Source organism: Anabrus simplex, chromosome 1 (assembly GCF_040414725.1).
Source record: "Anabrus simplex isolate iqAnaSimp1 chromosome 1, ASM4041472v1, whole genome shotgun sequence".
Taxonomy (NCBI): Eukaryota; Metazoa; Arthropoda; class Insecta; order Orthoptera; family Tettigoniidae; genus Anabrus; species Anabrus simplex.
The window spans coordinates 1253721053-1253737017 of record NC_090265.1 but is presented as its reverse complement, the minus strand read 5'-3'; the positions used below and the strand labels follow the sequence as shown (position 1 = coordinate 1253737017).

Here is a 15965-nt window from a genome sequence, read left to right as displayed (position 1 = left end):
ATCGCAAAAACCAATGGCAGAGCCCAAATGAGGTGTACTAGGCAAGATGAGGAGTGAGGTAGTTTGCCATTGCTTTCCTCACTGGACCAGCTGGTGCTACTGCAGCACAACTGATCCTATGAGCGACACCTTTCATAACACTCAGATACTAGTTGTGCTCCAAATGTCATTACTCAGCACCACCCATACCCTAGGAGCTTCCATATTGTCACAGTCACGGATGAGACTGGGACTTCGGTGGAAGCTACACTTTGCTCTGACCTGTGCCAACAGACAGAAACAAAAATACTGCGTCCATCAAGAAATAGCAACAGGCGGACGTTAGACATATGGGCCAAAAATCACAAATTAAAATGAAACTCATCAAAATCCCAGGCAATCATTATTGGTTACCCTATATTGCTTTGCAAACTCAATCAAACAGCGTCCATAAGTGGTACTCCCATATATTGTAGCCAAAACGTAAGGAATCTTGGTATAATATTTGTTGAACAGCTGTTCTGGTCTGCCCAAGCTATATCTGTGCGTAGAAAAATGTATGGAATGGTACACTTCTCAGTAAATTTAAATTCAATTTCCCTTTTAAACTAAAGAAAATTCTTGCTGAATCACTTGTGTTACCTCATTTTGATTATTGCGATATAGTTTACAACAACCTAGGAGTAGAATGGGGAAGGAAATTATAGTGTGCTCAGAATGCTTGTGTAAGATTTATCTGTGGGCTTCGTTACGTTGACTATGTCACATCATCGTACACGTGGCTCGGATGGCTTCACCTGCAAGAACGATGCACGCTTCATACTCTTTGCTTTTTGCATAATATTCTTAAAACTTCTCAACCAGCTTGTCTCCATGATCGCATCAAACTTCTCTCACAGACCATAACAAAAATAAGTAGTACAGTATATCTAGTACTTTTTATTCATATATTTTAATGTACTCTACACACGGTGTTATTATATAGATTATATGATTTGTTTTTTATGTATGATTCTTCCTTAATATCACTACATTTAATTATTCTATTAATACTATACTTACTAATATTGTTTTCATCTTATTGTTATCAGTAGTTATTATTAACAGTGTTCTGGGTTTAGACTGGTTAAGTGTAAGAAAAGAGAGTACATCCCTAACTTTGCCAGAAACAATAAATCATCATCATCATCATCATCATCATCATCATCATCATCATAGAGATGGTGATTTTGGATGCTGACCGAGTCTTTTATGATATTTGCTACGATATTCTTTCAAGTGCGGTGATGAATACCCAACCCCTTCATTAGACTCCATGTGTACTTGGTTACACTGCCTCTGCAACCGAATAGCAAGCCTGTTACAGACCATCTGCTTGGATGGATGTTGTTGTGTTTACTGAGGTACAGATGTCCTGAGTCTACCTCATTGGCTTGTTTAACATCTATTTCAAAACAGGCAGTTGGATCGACTGTCATGGGTCGATGCAATTGGTGATAGATCCAGTTAGAAGATAGACAGTGAAGTTCTTCATGGACTTGCCAACCTGATTCCCTCATTGCAGAGGCGAAAGCTGGTCTCACTTTGTGTGGTGAGCATTCCTTTGCATTTCTACCTTATTACAGAATCCAAGAATTTGTCCTTTAGTTTCGATCTCACCACAGTCTGGATGACTACAGTGGGTTGTGCTTGGGCATCTGCCAGGTACTGCTTGAACCGCTGGAACATTGCCGGTTATTTTCAGGGCGTTTGTCTATTCAGAGTTTGATAATCCTGTTCAATTGCTCACCCAAAAGTACACTTTGGGATGGTCTGCATATACTGCAGTGCCTTTTCTCCTTAATTTGTGAGAGGACAAGGTGTGGAAGGCGTGCTTTCTCAGGACTTCCCTTATTCGCCTACCCGTCCAGTGGTTGTTACCTGGCTCACTGAGGTTGAGTTTCTCTATTATCGCTCCTTCTCACATTCCAGATCTCAGGTGGAATGGACGTGGGCATCTTTGATGCAAAGCAAACTGTTACAGATATTGAAGTGCTATATACAAGCCTCCCATTTGGCTTTTATGAGGCCTAAGCTGCAAAATGTTTGTGAAATATATATCCTCCCATCAGGACAGTCATCTGGAAGTCCATTTATTTTCTTTAGTGGTTCTCTTACTAGCTTGTCCACATCGTCTAGATTAATGTTTTTGATCTTTGTCAAAGAGGCACACTGCACAGGACATGTCAGGCTCGGCCATATATATTGATTTATGATCGACAGCTTTTGATTGGATTTCAGTAGTGGTGAACTGCATAGCTTGGCAATATTTTCACTGAGTCTTTTCATTAACCTGCCTCGTTGAAGACTATTTCATCAGTGAAATTTATGCTGAGGTATCTGATACGTTCACTTTCATCTACCAATGAGTGTATGAGAGAGGTGCTTCGGCAACTTTTTGTCAGAGCTCATTTGCTATATCATCAAATTACCAGATTAAAGAGAGATGGTGACACAGGACTACCCTTGGGGAACACCTCTTTTTAGCTTGATGGACTTTGTCTTGTTGAATTAGCCTTGATTTGGTAATGATTGTCAACTAGTAATTTCACAACCTTTCTTTTAGATTTTGAGACAATTCACATGAAGCTAAAGTTCTGCAGATGTGCTCATGACCTCCTGAGTCAAATACTTTAATTATATCTGAAAGTGCACCACAATATCTTGACTTCTTTGTCTTCGCAGTTTGGAGGCAACTATTAATCGTGGTTGTATTAATATACATTCCCGGTGATGAAACAAAACCTTTCTGGAGACAAGGGAAGCTGAGGTAGCTGTGAAATGCCGTGTCTAACACTCATTCAATTATCTAACAATGGAGAAAATCATTATGAGTCTCCAGTTCTTTTACATTGTTTGGGTCACCAGCTTTTGAAAACTAGAAGTTTTCTTTGCTTTTGAACTCTGATGGACCAAACTCGGTAGCTGCAGTCGCTGAAGTGCGGCCAGTGTCCAGTATTCGGGAGACAGTGTGTTCGAACCCCGCTATCAGCAGCCCTGAAGATTGTTTTCCATGGTTTCCCATTTTCATACCAGGAAAATGCTGAGGCTGTACCTTAACCTATCAGTGTGGAGTACCGAGCACTGCTTGTCATGCAGTGAACATAGCGTGCGGTAGAGTGACGAGCACTGCTCACACGGTACACGCGCGTACTCTACTGCGATCTAGCAGGTTATGGTCGGAGCTGTTTGTGTTTTAACTTATTTTTCCTTGAAGTGGAAGGTTTGAGCTTTCGAACGATATATCTTGATCCCTATTTTGATAGTGTTTTGTCACTGAAATTCGAGAGAAATTTCCAGGAATGTTTATCTCTGGCACCAGGGGCAAGTACTGCTTTCGTCTGCTATGTGGCGACTACTATACACACTTCTTGCATTATACCTTCATTTCCTATCGAGGAAGAACTTGACTGTCAACAGAATCATAAATTTTATAAATTCCGGGCTCTCTTGAAACTGTTTTTTCCTGTTCTTTTTCCTTATCACACGCTGACTTGCATTCCATCGGTCGTGGGTGGAGATGGCTTCTACAAGCAAGTGCGAGTTATCTTGTGTGGAAATGGAGGATGTTTTAGAACAATTCAGTGGTTCTGACAAATGTTTGCTAGATTCAGATGGTGATTTGAGTGATTTGGATGACATCGCTGTACGCGAAGTCCTCAGTTTGGAATCAGATACGAGTGACAGTGCACAGAATGGCAATGTGTATGTCATGGCTAATACATTTCAATGGGAAAACATGTCTAATTACATGGGGCAAATAGAACAATTTATAGGGAACCCAGGACCTCAGAATGAAGCAGTTGGGGAATGTCATGGTGTGAAGGTTTTTAAGATGTTCTTTATGGACAAGTTATTGGAAATAATTGTTCGTGAAACAAATTTATGCGCTGAGCAAAGAATTCCCTTCATTCCAGAATGCGGGATTGGAAACCAGTCTTGAAGGAGGAGATGTACATTGTGATTGCTCTTTATGTTCTAATGGGTATAATACAAAAGCCTACGCTACAAAGTTATTTTTCTAAAAACTCTGTTCTCTCTATGCCAATTTTTGGGTCTGTTATTTCAATGGATATATTTGAGTCAATTAGTAACAATACGCATTTCAGCAACAATGAGGCAGTTGATTCATATCAGGGACCATACAAACTTTTCAAAACTTATCCGATTATGTCCTACCTAAAAAATAAGTTCCAAACTTTGTACTTACCAGAACAGAACATCGCAGTTGACGAGTCACTAATCCTGTGGTGTGGTAGGTTGTCTTTTAGGCAATATATACCTCGGAAATCCAGAAAATTTGGCATAAAATCATACGAATTATGTGAGTGAAGTTCGGACTATCTTTGGTCATTTATAATATGCACAGGCAAAGATACAGTATTTGAAACAATACACACATCAACAGGCACAACAAAAACTTACGCTATTGTTTTATCGCTTATGGAGCCACTTCTCAACAAAGGATACACATTGTGGATGGATAATTTTTATGATTCATCTGCTTTGGCTCATAAGTTAAAATCATTGAAAACTGACTGTGTGGGAACTTTGCACCTCAACAGAAAGGGTGTTCCAAAAGATGTGATCAACACAGACCTAAAGAAGGAGGAAATTAAAGCTCGGCTTTCCGACCAGATTTCCACCCTAAAGTGGCGTGATAAAAAAAGATGTCACAATGATTTCTGCATTCCATGGGGCAGAAACCGTCACAAAGAAAACAAAGCGTGGTCAGGAAAAAGAAAAGCCTGTGTCTGTTGCCGACTATGATGATCACATGGGTGGAGTCAATCTGAAAGATCAGGTACTTCATGGCTGTCTTTTAGAAAGGAAAAAGAGGACGAAGTGGTACATCAAGATATTTTAGAGGTTAATAAATGTTGCAAATCTAAACGCAATGATCATTTGCCGGTGAAATTCACTTGAAACTAGAAAAGATCATTTCAAATTTAGGGTGGATGTCGTCTAGACACTGCTTGTGAAACATCAGGTTCATTTGAAAGAAAAGTGCCTGAACGTCATTCTTCAGACAAAAATGTGCCCCATCTCATTGAAAGGCATTTCCCTGAGAGAATACCACCAACCGAGGGAAAGAGTAGGCCAACCAAACGACGTATCATGTGCTACAAACAGGAAAATCGGAGAGAGACAGTGTTTTGGTGTCCAGACTGCGAAGCGGGTCTCTGTGTTGAGGGATGCTTCGAGACGTTCCACACCAAACTCAACTATTAAGGTAAGATAGTGTCATATTTTCCAAAAGAACAGAGTTTTCTAAACATGTATGTGAAGTGTTTTTTGAAATTCGTAAAATAGTACTGAAGTTGTGTTGTTTTGAATAAAACCTTGCATGAATCTGAGAAAGTTTAAACACCGCGCTGAGAACTCCTCCCACAGCACAGAGATTACCGGGCATTTAAATCCACCACGCTGAGGGATTATTTAAGGCCACAGCTGCTTCCTTCCCACTTCTAGCCCTTTTCTGTCCCATCTTCACCATAAGACCTATCTGTATTAGTGTGACATAAAGCAAGTTGGAAAAAAAAAAAAATAGAACTCTGATTGCATAACACCAAATCTGATCATTGCAGTTCCTAACAATGCAACAAACTTCCCTGCTTTCAAGTGTTTCAAAATTCGCTGTAACTCAATCTGGTCCAGAAGCTGGGTCAAAATGGCTGCGGGACAAGATTTCGTTTACCTCTTTTTCTGTTTTTGAACTGAATTTGGTTCATCTGTGCTTCCTTTTCATTGCTGAGATAGTCTCTTTTGTAAAAGTCCTGTGCTGAATTATTTTTAATAATTGACATTAATACATGAACGTCAAAAATAACATGGGAAAACCAGAGAGGATTTTGATCTCTTGTCCTAAATTGTTATGCTGGATATGGAAGGTCCTAAGCTAATAACTTTCTGATGTTATCCAACATAAAAGGCCAATAGCTAGGCATACATCAAAATAATAATGAACTGACCACTTTCAAACACAAATATATAAATACACTGAATACAATAAACTCAGGGATGCTGAATTTGAGTAAAATATATCTACAGTAAATTATACAGTAAAAATAATTTTATTCAAGATAAACACTGGGAATGCATTAAAAATTCCCATAAATCTTGGTACGAAAACACTTAATCAGTCGTGTCATGTTTATAGTAATAATTCATGAATGAATCAACGGATAATCATTACACAACTTTTTTATCTATTGCAGAGAGATGGCTGTATACGCCCATGGAGTTTGAATGATTTCTGAAGTCAACATTGCGAGTATTGCATGGTTATAATCGGATATGTGTCTTGCTCGTAATATTACTGGCACAGCACAGTAGTGATCAATCTTTGTTCTCTGCGCGCAGCAGTGTAAAGGTTAATGGTAAGGAGCACTGAGGAGGCAAACCATGTTCATGACGTGCCTCATAACTCTTTGAGAATATGTGAATCCTTGATTTAATTTTTTTTTTTATATCCCTTCTTATATATTATTGTATCTTACAGCTGGGTGTTGAGGCCCGGGTAGTATAGTCATGGATGCAAGGAAGAATTGAATTTACCTCAGAGGTAATACCTATCATCTATTTTATCCGGTTTGTTTAGTGATGATTCTCTGCAGCCTTTCCTGCCATTGCTTCATTTCATTCTTGGGACTGTTTGTACAGCCAGCAGTAGTGCTCACAGAATCCTTTATCATTGTAACTTCTGTTGGTAACTCGATGGTGTCATCCGAAACACCCCTTTGGGACTAATACTTTGATGTTGCATCTGTCTATGTTCCTCTGGGTGAGCCATGCTGATGTGAATGTTAACAGATTTATAGAAATTCCCGCAGAAATTACAAGAATGTTTCCTATCGAAAGGGTCTGGGCTGCTTTTGGCAAGGTTGTTATCCATATTGTATTCCTATTTGATGTTGTTTAGGAAATAACAGAATGTAAACTTTAGTCTGATCAAAGTGTACACTGTTCAGTTTTACCACTTAAGTGTTAGCACAAGAGACAGAACACATTTTTCGTTTAGCAGCATAGAACCAGGACTGAATTACTGGTCATGATTTTCTCTCTTAACCTGTGTGCCTGCAAACGTAGGATTCTTTTATACTTTGAACAACGAGATGTTTCAAATGGATTTCACGTCACCATTTTGTTGTTAAATGGCACACTAAGACCATGTAAATTTGATTTGCTGTAGACATGTATATAACACCTATTTTGTTATGCTAATTTTACTGTTTAACTTTTGTGTTTTGCTAGGCTGTGGATGTCCCCACGAGGGATGAAACATATACTTATAACTTCGTTTTAAGAATAAAAACATTTGAAATTATTATGAAGGTGGAACTTTTTAAAACTTCGTTAAGCTGTTGACAGTACAGGCTAAACAGGTCGTACATTACTTGTAAAGACAGATTCTTCTCAAGTGATATAACAGTGTCTCAGAGAAGCTAATAATTCACCAGATAGGTAACAACTTTAAACACTTTACAGCACTTGTTGCAACACTATCACCGAATTACAGTGTCATGTCAGGCAACATATCAGAGAAAATGTATTTTGACATTTATTACAAAGAAATCATCCCTTCCCAGAGTGAATCACTGTGTGTTTTCATAGTTCCGATTTCTGAAAATAAAATGTTTAAAAAATGGCAGATGAAGTAAAATATAACCTAACAGGGATCCTAACCTAGATTAAATGTTGAATATGTAAGGTATAGACATGGCACATTATTATTTTTTAAATAAAGGAACAAGCTACCATGAAATAGTTCGTGCGAGTCCCACCCAGGTGTCATTGTTTGACACTTTTTTTTTTTTTTTTTTTTCTGTTAGGCACCAAATAGAAAATATATAATAAATTAACAACAATGCAAATAAACAAGACAGCCATCATGTAAATCAGAACTTAAACTTCATCTACATTTCAAGAATCTCAATAAGAGAATCAGAGGCCCTGCAGATAACACCATCCAACGTTAAAAAAAAAAAAAAAAAGCACATTAACAAACCATACAATCACTCCACAAGCCTCTGAATATGGTCAGAAGGAGACAACCTCTGTGTACCTTTAAGATGACCTGCTTCAGTGAATGTTTAAAACAAAACAAAATTATTTAACTCTTTATATCCCCACCTTCTATGCCCAGACACACTTGGGCAGATCCTGACACTCTTGTCAAATAAAGTAATTTAAATGTGAGAAGTCGTTATCCGTGAACACAATCAGGAGGATGGGAAAGAAAATTCCAGCACCTCAGAACTTCTTTAGGTTGTTTGTTGAAAGGATATCAGTTTCTGATACAGGAAAACTACCAAATGGTTCCTCCTATTCAGAGGATACTAAGGAGGAAGATAGTAAAAAGAAAATTTCCCCCTCCCCTATATACCCCCGCCCCTCCACACACACACACACACACACACACACACACACACACACACACACACACACACACACAACACACACACACACACACACACACACACACACACACACACAGAGTCTTCTTTTTGTCTGTACCTTTTGAATGGTAACCTGATATGTGTATTTTGTATCGAACACGGCAAGTAATGGCCAGTGTGGGGTTCAGTTTCATTTTGTTTGGTCTGTTTGTATGTTATAGCATGTCGTAGGACAGATATCCTAATTATGATAAACCTTCAATAATCGTATTCAATATAATAGATAATATAATAGGAGTTATGATGATTTATAAATTATATTAATATATATTAATGTTTCATGTCCCTGAACGTATAACGTCCATATGCTTATCCTGCTTAACATAGCAACAGATGTACTAAGATGCAAAGACTTCCAATATGGCATCAAGAAACATCACCATTAGGTCTCTGGTGTGAAACATGTATATATTCTTTGTAGATTGTTTTAGAGGAATGATTGTTAGTCTGGAAGGAATAAAAAAGTGTACCAGTGATGTATTAAAAAAAGAGCAATTGACGAGACCAGTAATAGTTTTGTAGTGAAAATAATGTTGTTTGGATATAAGTAAATGTGTTCTTGTGTGATATTTTTATTTTGTAAAATAAAAAATTGCATATAGAGAAAGATAAATTGGCGACCGCGACAGGATTTTCGAAACTCAGCAATGAAGATTGATCAAATGACCGTGGTGACTTTACGGAAGGCACTGGCATCCCAAGGTTTACCGACGGCCAGAAGCAAGGCGGAGTTACGAGAGAAGCTGCTCCAGGACTCGATAGAAAACAAGGAGGACCCAGGCAGTTTCAAATTCGAAGTCATCTCAGAGAAGGAAACCAACGACCGGGTAGGCATTATGCTTGCACAACTAACTACTTTGATCAAGACCCAAACTGAAAAACTCGAAAGGAAAATCGAGGCCCAGTCTCAAGAAATAAAAGGCCAAATCAATTCCTGGGTCAAAGATCTGAAAGAAGATATTTCAAAAATTAATGACAAAAGCAACTGTATAGAATTAGATGTAGATAAAGTAGTAAGTGATATGCACAAGAAGAAGAAAGGTGAAGAGAAAACCAATTCAGAGGCTAACAGTACAAAAGATCAAGATTCTAATGCTCATTCTACAACTGAAGAAGGTCAACGAAAGAAACCTGTGTATGATCTATCCTGCCCTCATTGTTTAACACAATGTGACACATCGCAGGAGTACAAAATGCACCTCTGTTCATCTAAACACATAAGTGCCATGAGGAAACAATCATTATTACATAAGCAGACTTTGCAGCGAATGCGTATGAATCGACGTCAGTAGAAACACATCCTAGAGGAAACTGAGGAGTTCCGGCATACACTGTCTGATAGAACGAAGTTCTGTGCCATTTGTAAGTTCAATTACAAGCAGCCCAAATCAACACACATGACTTCTGAGGACCATGAGAATATGGTGAATATGCCCGGCAGGTGGGAGTGTATTACTATGATTTGTGTTGTACCTACTTGTCATGGCATGATGAACAAGAGAGAGTTCTAACCATCCATTATCGCTCACACACTTACAGCGTTATGTTCATTATCATGAAGAAAGATTTCTTGGAAAAAGAGGCTGAGAGACTTCAGCAGAAAAAGTTGGCAAAAGAAAGGCTGAAAAAGTTACAAGGGCCAAAGAGGCATCTGAAAAGAAGGATCAATCAGATGGTAAAACAGCTGAAAGTAAGAAAAAAAAGCGAGAAGGATGGTAAGAAAAGCTCAGAAAATACAGCAGGCGAATCTCCCAAGAAAAAGAAAAAAGAAGACTGAAATGGCAGTGAGGTTTCTCAAGGGGAAGGTGTTACCTCGACCCCTACAGGAGGGCAGAGGGACCGGAGAGTGGGCACTCTCTGGGGGGGCCCGGAGGAGTGTGGACTCTGAGAGGATCAACGTGCACCGATGCCTGCCTTGGAGGATGGGAGAGCTGAAGACATAGATATCAAGACGCCTAGATGTAATTTGGGACCTGAAGAAGGGAAGGTCCAGGATAGGTATTGAAGGTTTTAGGGGGGCTAATTGGTGTAGGACAGACACCCTAATTATGATAAAAACTTCAATAATCATACTGAATATAATACATAATATAATAGGAGTTATGATGATTTATAAATTATGTTAATATATATTTCATGTTCCTGGATGTGTAACGCCCATATGCTTATCCTGCTTAACCTAGCAATGGACGTATTAAGACGCAAAGACTTCCAATATGGCATCAAGAAACATCACCATTTGGTCTCTGGTGTGAAACATGTATATATTCTTTGTAGATTGTTTTAGAGGAGCGATTATTAGTCTGAGAGGAATAAAAAAGTGAACCAGTGGTGTATAAAAGAAAGAGCGATAGATGAGACCAGTAATAGTTTTGTAGTGAAAATAAATTTGTTCAGATATAAGTAAACATGTTCTCGTGTGATATTTTTATTTTGTAAAATAAAAAATCGCATATAGAGAATGATAAGCATCACGAGAAAACGACTGAGGAAAGTGTTGGGACGAACACAAACACCCAGTCTCCAAGCCAGAAGTATTAATCAGATGCGACTAAAATCTCCGACCCAGCTGGGAATCGAACCCGAGACCGAAGGCCTGAATGCTGACCATTCAGCCAAAGAATCAAACAGAAATACATGTCATCTACTGTCATCAAACTTTTTCTACCTCCTGTGCTACTATTTCTAGTGGTTATCATGTAGTTGTTTTTCCCAGACTCAAATTTAAAAATAGATAAACCTGGGCCCAGCATATGAGAAAAGGTGTGCAGTTTGCTGGGATGCCAAGAGTGATCTATGGATGGAACAAAGAGGATTATTCAGATACATACTGATCATTATTGTACTTCCAGGTAAAGAAAACTAGGGCAACCATGAAAATTTGAATAGAGAACAATTTGGATCAACTCACAGGTGTCAGAAAGAGATGATGAAGATGGAATTATTACAAGGACTATGTTTGAAGTTTAATTATGTATGTCTATATGTTCAACTCTATTCTGTTTCTCTAAGGGATTGGGTATAAAGTGAGATGAATGTTCGTAGCAAGTTTTTATGACTGGATGCCATTCCTGATTTTAATCCTGTCAGAGGAATTAATGAGATGAAATGAATGACAGGTTTGGAATTGAATCCATGCTTTTGGCACGCAATCTAGTGATTAGAAATTGTATACCACCACCTTTCCTACCCTGCCAGCCAACAATCTGATGGTGAACATTTTTTTCCTTTCGGCAGGAGTCAAACCGGCTAACTACGATGTCAGACCATATAGACTTCATGCCTTGATGATCATGATCACCAAGCAACGGTATAATTACAAAGATATTTAGCAGTAAATTTCAGACATTTATGATAATAAATTAAGTACATTTTTTAAAATGGTTTTTCCCTGACCAAAAGAATAAAAGAAAGGACAATAAAAGATGAAGAACCGGACGAGTTGGCTGTGTGGTTAGGGGCGCGCGGCTGTGAGCTTGCATCCGGAAGATAGTGGGTTCGAATCCCACTGTCGGCAGCCCTGAAGATGGTTTTCCGTGGTTTCCCATTTTCACACCAGGCAAATGCTGGGGCTGTACCTTAATTAAGGCCATGGCCGCTTCCAACTCCTAGGCCTTTCCTATCCCATCGTTGCCATAAGACCTATCTTTGTTGGTGCGATGTAAAGCCACTAGCAAAAAAAAAAAAAAATTAAGAAAATTTATAAGATTTAACAATAGAAGTAGCACCAAAGATCTATAAAACTAACAGGATTAAACGTAGTTCACACTTGATTGAGAGAAAAGTCCTACACACAGGGCACACTAAAAGGTTGAGCAACACTTACCGCTTCTTGCTAGCTAACTGTGCAGAAGTCTTCAAAGTATACTGTCTTCGTCGGTAAATCATAGTGTTTCAAGTGTTTGATGATCCATGTGCTGTGAAACATTGGCCTGGTCACTACTGTTGTACTTTTGGGCAATTTCCATGGCCCTGGAATCATTCCAAACAATGCCGCTGTCACCACATGGTTGGTTGATGTTTTTGTTACTTACCTATCATTACACCACTTTTGATACATGCTCACAACAGCAGCAGAAGAGCAGCCAATAAGCCATGTTGTTTCAGAGAGGCTGATACCAAGGTGCTGTGCCATCACAATTTGACCTCTATCAAACTCTGAGATCTCTCTTGTTTTTCACATTCTGATGCCAGGAACACAGCTAGCAACGAGCCTTTAGGCCTGCTGTACATAAACCATGCAATCAGCTTTTCAAGTGAACCTCTCCATGTTCCAGGTTTCATAAATATTTCTGGGTCGAAATGCTCATAATGTAATGGCTCATTGGTGTAGAGACATTATGACTCTGATAATTTCCTGCTTTGAATACTCAAGGTCTTAGTCTAAGCAGTAAGGCCATTGGAGCCAATTGTATCTACTGTAACATACCAGACTTTCAAAAACATGTTGCACTAATTCTTTTGGACATTGTATAAAACAATTACAAAAACTGAAGTACCAGCATTTTTGGAGGTTGCAAATACTTTTTATTGCAAGTATTTTTTGTAATTTCATCAACTGTCAATATAACGAGTTTCTGCTATGTTTCTTTTCAACTCGGGACAAGCTACACTAGTTTCTGCTTCCCTTTTTCACTTGAGGAATGGACATATTCACTCAGGAGGGCAGTATATCTTTGTTCTAAATATGGAAAGTTTGCAATTAAGAGAGAGCTAGATAAACAAAAACAAACAGAAAATCTGCTTGACTGGCATAAATTACAACTTCATTCCAAAAAATCAGCTTCTGTTGAGACATATCACGAAGAAGCATTTCAGTTTTTTTTTTAAAATAACTAGATTGTGCCGTACATAGAGATATTGTCTACAGTTTGTGGCTTTATTGGAAGAGGATGAGTGCTACTGCAGGTTCCAGCAAGATGGTGCCATTTGTACTGCTAATGAGACCATGGTGATATTTCATGATTTTTCAGTGATCGAATAATGTCAAGAAGTTTGAGCTCCCTCCCCCCTTTCTTCACCCAATACAACCTTTCCAGACTTTCCCTGAGGTTTTTTTTTTTTTAAGAAAGAATGTACAGTGAAAATCTGCCTTAATGTCATTAACTCAAAACAAGCAGTTTTTAAATGTGTTGCAGAAATAACACCAACTACTGTGATAAAGTGTCAAAAAAAAATATGGAGGCATTTAGAATGGTGCCTGGAAGTAAATAGTAGTCATTTCCAACATAACTTGTGAACTGGATCTATTAGAAGGCAATGTTTAGAAAACAAATTAGTGTTTTGTTTGTACATTTATTTTTCTCAGCATCTCCCAGAATGTATCCATTGAACTATAAAGTTTATTTTTCTTCACCTAAAGGTATATGTAACAATTTTATGTAATAACCAGATATTTTTGTGAAATACAACTTCAGAAAAGAAAAGTAAAAAGCAGAAATTTTGAATGCGCTGACTTAATGAACACCCTGTCCATAATATCATCTTTCTTTGTATACTTCTTGAAAATTAACCTTATACTTGGTTTTTATATTGGACAGGATTTAAAAAGTAGACTGCAGACAGATGTACCTCGTACAATGCCTTGAAACTTTGGCAGGATGAATTCCATAGCAACTCAACATGGAGTTAGTTATCATCTCTTGGATGTACACTTTCACCCAACAAGCATTAATATTTCCCTTATTTTTCACTTTATTGTAGTGAACTTCCTTTCAGAATGTGAACGTTTAGCACGAACGATATTAACAGCTATCACAAATCTTGCCTTTGTAGGTGACATAGACTTCTTTACAAACTTGGATATAACATCATTTTGTTTGTCTTTCAGTGACTTTGATTTTGCCTGCCTTAACTCTGAACCCAGTGGAAATTCTCCAGAAGTTTGGGTGTATGCTTTAAGTTGCTGGCCTTAATTGGAGCTATGATACTTGACACAACAAGCATGTGGAATTACTTCCTTTTCCACAAGCAAAGAATCACTCTCTCATTTAATCTTAATACTTCTGTTCTCCTCCTCTTGTGTGTGTGGTTTTTTTTGTTTGTTTTTTTTAGACAGCTTTATAGTACACAATCCTGAATGCTGATGCGATTTACAATAATGAAAACCAGACCAACAGCAAAATTAAAATATGCATAAAATAACCACTCACGGGACTGCATGAATGTTTATTTACTCTGATGTATCATCTACGTCTGGGTGCATTAGCAGTAGTATCACCCCATTCATTGCTACTAAAACCTTACGTTATATTTTTCTTGGAGCTTTATGTTGCGGAAGAAATGTGGGTAAGGCGAACGAGCAATCTGTGTGTGTATTCCATGTATTGATATAATATATGAGATATTATGTTAGTAGGAGGATGTCCGCCTCCATAGTGTAACGGTTAGCACTATTAGCTGCCGTCCTCAGTGGCCCGGGTTCGATTCCCAGTACTGCCAGAAATTTAAGAATGGCAGGAGGGCTGGTATGTGGTTGAAATGGTCCATGCAGCTCACCTCCATTGAGGGTGTGCCTGAAAAGAGCTGCATCACCTGAATGTAAATGGGATGAAAAGTTAAGTTGTAAGTTACACCAACAGGAAAAGTCTCAGTTTTAATTATTGTGTTGATGGAGTGATAGTACCTCATGTGGAACATTGTTAAGTATTCAAATTAACGAGGTTGTTAAGAAAGGGTACAGATCTCTTCACATGGTTATGAGAATATTTAGTGTATAAGTCTGATAAGACCGCAGTTAGGGTATGGCTCCAGTGTAAAGGACCCTCACTAGGATTACTTGATACGAGAATTGGAAACAATTCAGAGGAAAGTAGCACGGTTAGTTCTGGGTGATTTCTGACAAAGGAGTAAGAAAAAAAAAAACCATGGCACTACAGGCCTTGAAGGACCTTGGCCTACCAAGCGACCGCTGCTCAGCCCAAAGCCTACAGATTACGAGATGTCGTGTGGTCAGCATAACAAATCCTCTCGGCCGTTATTCTTGGCTCTCTAGACCGGGGCCGCTATCTCACCGTCATATAGCTCCTCAATTCTCTTCATGCAGGCTGAATGGACCTCGAACCAGCCCTCAGGTCCAGGTAAAAATTCCTGACCTGGCTGGGAATTGAACCCGGAACCTCTGGGTAAGAGGCAGGCACACTACCCCTACACCACGGGGCCGGCGACAAAGGAGTAGTGTTATGAAAATGTTTCAAACTTTGGGCTGGGAAGACTTGGGAGTAAAGAGAAGAGATACTTGGCTATATGGTATGTGATATAGATTTGATTCCCATAGGGGGTAGGGTATTTGGAGCCACCGACAGTGCCAATGCACTAAGAGAGACTTTGTCTCATTACCAAAAATTGATGCCTGTCTGGCCATCAGATGATATAGATGTTGATTCCCATAGGGAACCTGAAATATTTGTCTACGCAGTGGCCTCCACGGTATGCACTAGCCATGCGTCTTGCTGGGTGTGCTATTTACTGTCTGATGAACCCAGCTTA

The 15965-nt window shown here is 38.7% G+C and overlaps 1 protein-coding gene and 1 pseudogene across 3 annotated transcripts in view; both read left to right on the top strand.

Moving 5' to 3' along the window:
• Fbxl4 (F box and leucine-rich-repeat gene 4) overlaps positions 1-15965 on the top strand; it is a 279999-nt gene that overhangs the window by 165897 nt on the left and 98137 nt on the right. The window lies entirely within an intron of this gene.
• LOC136858257 (piggyBac transposable element-derived protein 4-like) lies at positions 4498-5250 on the top strand (annotated as a pseudogene).